Source organism: Parasteatoda tepidariorum, chromosome 8 (assembly GCF_982258835.1).
Source record: "Parasteatoda tepidariorum strain Cologne lab strain chromosome 8, Ptep-v5.0, whole genome shotgun sequence".
Classification (NCBI taxonomy): domain Eukaryota; kingdom Metazoa; phylum Arthropoda; class Arachnida; order Araneae; family Theridiidae; genus Parasteatoda; species Parasteatoda tepidariorum.
This window is the reverse complement of record NC_141762.1, coordinates 78,606,982-78,615,528: the sequence shown is the minus strand read 5'-3', so window position 1 is coordinate 78,615,528 and position 8,547 is coordinate 78,606,982. Positions and strand designations below refer to the sequence as shown.

Genomic DNA, 8,547 nt, shown 5'->3' with positions numbered 1-8,547 from the left:
CCTTTCTGAACCATTTCAGAAATGAAACTCTCAAAAAACATTTTAAATGAAACAAACACTATTATTTTTCATTCTTAAATTATAAGAAAAGAAAAATTACATAATGAAATTTTTTTGTGGGATAAATAACAGTGCAGCAATAGTTTCAGTTCTATTTAGCATAATGTAAAAATCTCTTGTGCTTCTCCCAACGATTTAATAAATCAAATGACGCGGAAATGCGACAATTCTCAGTATCAGGAACAATAACAGAGGATCAGAATCACATCCACAGCGATCAGTATAAATAATTATATTCTACAGTTCCGTTTTACAGTTAATTGCAAATACTTCCAGCGGCTAACAATACTACATTGTTCGAAAAGAAAAGAAAAACGAAAACAAAAGTGGGGGAAGACTTGAGGTGGAGAAAAGTGAAAGTAGGATTTGAGCAACACTCTAAGATGAGGCGAAAGTAGTTAAGTCAATAGGTTCAACACCTTGACTGGGTCAGCAGGAAAATTCGATATAAAAGAGATGCGATTTCCGCTTTTAAAGGTGTAATAAACCACGCAATCCGCTTTCAACACTTGTCCAGGTAGGTTTCTTCTCTGAATTTTTCTTCTTTTAAAATGAGATTAACTAAAACTAGAAACTAATTTACTTTTCTTTTTGGTAATTTTTACTAGGTTTTCCTTATTTCTACGAAAAGAGAGTATAATAGCTAGAATTAAAATGAGATGGTTATTTTAAAAATAGCTTACTGCGACGCGTTAAAATCAGAGCGTAGGATCGGCGAAACTAAAACAACCATTGTTTATATTTTCAGGATCTCATCAAAGCTATCACATTCATATATGGCAACGTTACTTTTAATAAGTAGCGAGTAAAAGTACAAGTATTTTTAAAAAAAGTAACGAATAAAAAGTTCTTATTTTAAAAAGTAATGAGTAAAAAGTACAAGTAAAAGTACAAGTACTAAACAAAAAAATTTACGACTTAAAAGTACATTTCTAGGAAATCGAAAATTCAAAGTAACCTAAAATTTTATTGAATAATATTCTTATGTTCTTTAATGTTTTTGCAAAATTGTTGTTATTTATTTAATTATTTTTAATTTTGAAAGTTATGGATATTAATTTATTTTTAAATTCGCATAATATTATAATATAATTTTAAAATATAATCGTATAATATAATTTTAAAATCAAATATAATTTCAGTATCAAACTTTTTATGGATTTGCACGAAAAAGAAATTTTATCTATTGATTTTAATTTTAATTTATTATTTTTATTTATTATTTTTATTTATTTAAATTACCATTGATTTAAAATTATTTTACTCTTTAGAAACGCGTTTTAAAAGCACAAACATAAGCAAAGCAAACACGGGGTTTCAGATAGCTTTGTGATCTTTGAGCTAGTAAAAAATAATTGAATGTGCAGTATAAGTTGAAACAGAAAGTATTTAAACACGAAGTTAGCTGTGAATGCACATTAATTTTAACATAATATTGCACATTAATTTTATAAATTAAAAAAACATAAGCATTTATTTGTAAATTTAATTTCCTTCTTTTTTAGAAAGCTTACCGAGTTTTAGAAAAAAGTAACGATTTCATTCGATGTTTCCGTTACAAATACTTGTACCTTTTCCCTAAAAAAGTAACGAAAGTACAAGTAAAAGTACGTACTTTTTACTTGTACCGGCGGTACAAGTAACGAAAGTAAAAGTACTGCCATATATGATCACATTATATCGCGATGTAGACCAGCTATTCAGAGTTAATAATATTGCAAATAATAATGAAAAAATAATAGAAGAATGTGAACTACTGAGGATACTTTTTATAACTTCGGCAAAAAAGCTTACCAAACATCATTTAGTTCTTCTCTAGTACTTTTTTTATAAATTTTTTTTAATTAATGTTTATCTTCATTTTTGATGATAACATTGTTAACAAGTTAATTTGAATGCATACTTTCTTAGTCCACTCTAAACTACCTCATGATATGAGGATAGTATAGATAAGTCATAAAAATAATTTATTTAACTTATTGTTTTTCAAAAGCAAACAAAATTAATTGAAACTGATTATAACCACGAAATGCAGTGTTGAATAAATGATCTAGCCGCAATCTGATATGAATGAAACAATGTAGGTTTTAATTAATTGTTAAAGCATAATAAATTATTATTTTTATTTAATAACCAAAATTTATTTCATCTTAAAAGAAAAAAAAACTATTTTGAAAACCATTTTCTTCATTGGATGTCTATTTTTTTTACATTTATTTAGCATAAAAACTATCACTTGATGAATTTAGTCAAGTCAGGTTTAAAAAGTAGTTTGGCAAATGAATATTAAGTTCCTGTTGAGATATGTTTTACGACTGCTATTAAAAATAACAAAATTCCACAGATAATAAACATTTTGAATAAACATTTACATTACAACAACACAGATAATAAACATTTTGAATAATGTGTTAATTCCGTTTTCTTTTCTTTTTTTTTTTTTTTTTTTTTAATTTTTCCTCTGCGCAAAAATGAATAGATTTTAATAAATAAGACCCTAAAATGAGGAAATAATTTATCAATAAATTATATATCCTACTAAATTCTATTTAATTTAGCAAATAAATACATTGATAGGTGATGTGTTAGTAATAAGTCTCATAATTAACATAGAAAGCTTAATATTGACATGTCCCCAATTGTCCCCGATTAAGTGTTTGCCCTAGCTCCGCAGACTCGTTTGTCTTTTTAAACTTAATTATTGCTCTGTTAATTGCGGCAAAATATAAGTATGACGTAAGCATATTCATTTATAGCCATTACTTAAACTTTGAATTTACTTTTTTGAAATTTTGATTAGAATGAATTTTGAAATTTCGAAATTTTGAATAGTAAATAACATAGGTATTCCAGATGTCCGCATTAGTCTCTTGTCCACGCGAAATTCCATTTTCCCAATAAAAATGCTGGAATTTGTATTTTTTGAAAAACATTTTACTTACTGGTAGAGAAATTACAATTACATTGATAATTAAGAACAGAAACTTTTTATGAGCTTCATTCACACTTGAAAGTCATGTCGTATGATTTCCAAATTTTCGGTATAGATCCTTTTAATTGTTTATTTAAGAAATAGTTGTCTAAATAATTCAAAATCAAATTTATTAATTTTAGAATGAAATACCGAAGATTGCATTTTGCTTCCATTTTAAATATAAAAATAAAATTCTCCTCGAAAACTGGATATATGTATATTTTTAATTATTGAATTATGAAGAATAAATAAACATTCTTCTACGTTGTTTAATTTATTGGAAAGTGAAATTTGTTTGGTTTTATTAAAAAGTTAGGAACAAAACATTAATTACTCGATAAAAAGTATATGTTCATATGGAATTTTTTTTTTATATAAATAAATACAGATGCTTTATTTTAATGTGATTATGGATTTTCTTTGCTAAAAATTTATTTTTGAAGCTGAGCATAAGTTTAGAGTATTTATGCTAATAGATGTATGCCGTATTATGCTAATAAATCTATGGCAGTATTCTAATTATCTGACATTTTTGAAATCTGGGAGATTTTAGAAAATCGAAGTAAAAAAAAGTTATTGTCATATTTTTCTAATATAAATAAAGTGCAACAAAATTCACCCTACAACAAAACTATTAATCGGAACGTATTTGACTAAATACTTCAAAGTTACATTTGTAAATACTGGTAAGTAAGAGATAAATAAATAATTTACTGGTAAATATCGTAATAATTTTCATTAATTTTAAGTTGATGATAAAAGATAGATAGATCTTCTTTGCAAATTAAAAATCATATTATGTGATTTTTCCGTCCAAACAAAACGGAATGTTCGAAAAGATGAGACAACAATCAACTTTTTACAATATATATGATGGCACTGTTACAAGAAGTTTCGTCACGTTTTTCATAGTTACATTTATACCATAGTTAAGCACACTGATAAAAATTACGGATCAAACTACGGTAAAAAGTACCGGTACTCAGGGTGCCGGTACTTTTGAATGTGAAATCCATTTTTTTCCGGGACATGTTGCGGAACAATAATCTAATTTTTTGGTAAAAATAGATTTTACGATAAATGGGTTTTACGGATGATGAACCTAAAGTGTCGGTACTTTATACCGAAATTTGATCCGGAATTTTTTACATGTACAAGACAGATGTCTCTCATTATTCATTACTTTTTCTGCATCTCAATTTATTGAAAATTTAATTATTAAGATCCATTTGTTTAATTATTATTTATAGTTTTTTTTCTCTGTAAAAGATTGTATGTTATTGTCTTTATAATTTAGCCGATTAATTTTTAAAAAAAGCTGATTAAATTAATTCAAAATTGCATAAAAATAAATGTATTTATTTAAGAAGCGTTTTTATATAAATTATCTAACAGTTTAATAAGAAAATGAAGAAACAAAATATTTCTTCTCTGTTTCTCTCATTGAAAAATAAAAGTTTCAGATAAGTATTTATTAAAAATAATACGTCAAACGAGGTTAAACCTCTAGCCGCAAATGAAATATAAATGCATAGTTCATTAGAAATAATTTTTTTAATTGTCTAAGTAACAGTTATTTGTACTGAGTGAACGGAGTAAAGTGAATATATATTGAAAATCAATGAAAATCCTTAATTTATTTTCAATTTATGCATTTTAATAGCTATTTACATTGAAAGTGAATGAATGATTACAATACACAATAATACCAGATGTTGTAGAGAGGAAATTAGAAGTACCACATCTGTTTTGAAAGCGAAACAAATAGTTACTCTTACTTATTTTGAAATCAGCACGCAAGTGCTGCGTAGCGCGCATACTGAGCAAACAGTAATCAGAAAAAAGATCATCGGAAAAAAACACCGAATAGAATCTAAAAAACACTTCTGGAAAAATCACCGAAAAGAATGCAAAATAAATAAATAAATAAATAAAAAATAAGCCTTTGGAAAAAGAAAGCATTAAAAATACAGAACTTTAACAATTATATGTATTTACATCCAATTTGATTTGGACCGTTAAGCGAAAAAAGTACGGATTTAGAGTAATTAAGTGCTAATTCTAACAAATTTAGATATTTTGTAGTAAAATTAACTAAAGTACAAGAATTAATTTAAAGTTCATGGACGGAAATTTACCTAATTTTGAATTTAATAAATTTAATAAAATTTTTAAGACTTTTAAGCAGCTCCATAATTTTACTGAATTTCCATAATTATACTAATTGTGCTGTGATAATAATTAATCAACAAGAGATTTTTTTTTAAAAAAAAATATGGTACAGAAATGGAGCATTTCAAAATTTTTGCCAATATTTTCAACTTATCACAAAGTTAACCTCCTGACAAGCTATTATTAATTGATACATTTTTTTGGAATAATAATACATATATTAAGAGTATTATATAATTGCATTGTGTACAACTAGGAAAAATTAGCATATGCATTGAAAGTTCGTTTCCGCAAGCTTTAAACTAAACTTTTGCATATTAATCAGTCTTTAAAAAAGTATTTATATTCGAATAAACATTTAATTATATTGAATTTATGTGTAGCATCCTGAATCATATCAATCATTAAATTCTTGTAATCGTAGAAATAGTGCTTTTTTCCGATGCCTTTTTCCAATGCTCTTTTTCTTTACCTTTTCTTTAAGAACTTTTTTTCTGAAAAACATTTTTTCTATATTTCTAGTATTAAGTGTCACTTATAGCAAAAGAAACTCGCTTTTCCTAATGTCTGTGGCTAAAATGTGTAGTTATTGTATCCAATACAAGCAAATTTCATTAAAATTATTTAAACTTAAGCAATATTTCATTAAAATTAATTAAATTTAATCAGTTTTTAACTAAAAATACTTAATTTCAAATAGTCAAATTGCCAATTAAAATGTAAACAATATTCTATAAAAATTAAACGGTGTTCCATGAAAATTAATTTTTGTCAATATCTTAAAAACTTGACGTAATAGAGCAAAACGTTTTTCAGATTTAAAATCAGCATTAAAAATTACATTAGAAAAGATTTTTTTTAAAAATACTAAACATGTCAGGATATCTAGAGCTTCTTTTGTCAGTTGTAAAACTTAACAATAATATCTATTTCTTTTTTCTTTTTGTTTTCAGTTCATCGAAAGAATATTAAAATATGAGGCTCTATTTATTGGCCTGCTTCGTTTTTGGCCTTCTAATAGCCATCGCTCAGAGATCCAACGCTCAGAGTAGAGTTGCTCTGCAGCTTCGGTGCTTGACATGTCCTGGTAATGATCAAGATCACAAAGAATGTTGCAGAGGTGTCAACAGATGCTGCCAAGGAAGAGTCAAATTAATCGGTGATTTCCCCCAACCATCCACCACCGCATACGGCTAACCAGCAGCTGAAGCTTTGCCATGGTCTTTTGTTACTAGCAAGCATAAAAATGTGATTATCTTTTGTTATTGTGTTGTAAATGTGAGCTACAAGCTGGTTATTCTTACCATTGCATAGAGTTCCGAATCGATCGTCATTATCAACTTTCGTGTTATTTTTATTTATGTAAATAGAACTTCATTTGTAAATAAATGTTTTCAGTGATTGTATTTTGTGTTTTTTGTTTGTGCTAGTTAAGTCAAGCATTAAGAAATTTAGTGCTTTTTTTTTTTTAAATTTTCTACACAATTATTGACATATAAAATTGTCTTTTAAAATTTTAGAGTCTTAGCTGTTTTCAAGATATGTGTTAATATGTTCGTTCTAATGTTTTATTTTCTAATTTAAGAAGAAAGCTGCGCGGAAATTTAAAAATATTCAAAATTTTATCTTAACATAATGCTGCAGTTTGCTGCAGATTTGAGAACTAAGTCCGGAAAGTACCAAATGAGATAAATTCAATTGATAACTTACGATAGTTTAAATTCTTATAATTTATTAATTAAATAATAAATGGTGACCTTCTTTTTAGGATAGTTCCTGTGTTACAAATGAATAATAATTAGTGGAAAGCTGGAAATTATCCTAAAAATTGTAGTTCAAGCCCAATATGAATGTCAGAAATTCGCCCTTCCTCCAAGATCAGCTTAAGCCACCATCTTTAATTTATTGAAGGGGAGTGGGTGCAAAAAGGCAGAAAACTTAAACTTCACTAAATAGACTAGTTAGGCACTATTTCATGCTTATTTTTTATGCTTAATCGAATGACACCAATATCAAGTTAATAGACTTATAATTTAAGAACTAATCAGGGATTTAGTAATTAGGAAACATTATAAAGTACAATTTTTTATTATACCTATTTAAGCGTTTCAAATTAGTATCTAGACAGACAGTATATTATTTCGTAAGAATTATTAATGCTTATAAATTTAAAAGTTCTAAGGGTCTTATATCTAAACAATTATAAATGAAAAATAATTTTTTTAATACTTGATACTCTCATAACTTCTGAACTAATAGTTCTATCTACTTGGTTTTGGTTACATTCGTAAGACAATACATAGGATTCAATACTTCCTTCAATTATATAGTAATGTCAAATATGTAAGTCTACAAAACTGTACTTTTATGGATAAAAACTTTTGGAACATTTAAACTGTTAAACCTACCTACTCTATTTTGGTCTAATTTAATTCAGAGTACAAATTTTTATGGGAAATCTTATTTCATTTATTTAGATATTTACTGTATTTCAGATGTGAAAATAGGTATAACTAAAAAATTATACTTTTTGTACCTCATACTTACTAAATCCTTTATAACTTTAGAGCAACTTGATTTTGGTGTTAATATTGAATTCATTTTGGAATTCATTCATTAATTCAGCACAAAAAATACACGGGAAACAGCATCTCATATATCTACAAATAAAAGCACTCACCTTTCGAATTTTTTCCACTTCCATAAATTCAATATGGCGGCTAAAGCTCAACTTAGTCCTAACCTCTTTCCTAACTTCAAACTTCTTCCTAATTATTTTCATTTTAGACGAATCCCCGTTATCTTCCTTATCGTAATGATTGACATAATGACATAAAAATATAATAACTATAAATTTTATAGAAGAAAATTATCGTTTCTTTACTTGGGAAAAATATCGACTTATAGGAAAAAGAAACGATGATTAATGAAAACAATAACGGGGGCTATTAAAGCGGAGACTCCTATTATAGTAAAAAATTGTAAGACTCGGTGTTGTTTTGTTTGTTCAACTTTATATTACATTTCGTTTTGCTGCAAAAATCTATAAGACATCGAAACTTTAGATAACGTAGGTGCGTAAGAAATGCACAAGTAGTAATATGGCATAAAAGAAATTAACATTCGATTGATATTTCGAGAATTATTATTTGTTAAACGTGTAATAAAAATTACACGTAGACTGTTTACAATCTGCAGAAATGCAACTAAGGAGTTGAAATTGGACGTGATGAAAGGATTGTTTTGTTTGAGGATTTTAACACGATCTTTCGCCAAAATTCCAATTTGTTTGAAAGTTTTTGCAATTTTAAGCTCTTTTCTTACAAATTTTAAGCTAAATG

General features: G+C 26.7%; 1 long non-coding RNA gene across 1 annotated transcript; it reads left to right on the top strand.

The window, feature by feature from the left end:
• Positions 1 to 423: 423 nt before the first annotated feature.
• On the top strand, positions 424 to 6,612 carry LOC107451290 (uncharacterized). The gene is made up of 2 exons (XR_001585051.4): positions 424 to 577; positions 6,160 to 6,612. It is a non-coding gene; the product is annotated as an uncharacterized LOC107451290 (long non-coding RNA).
• The last annotated feature ends 1,935 nt before the right edge of the window (positions 6,613 to 8,547 follow it).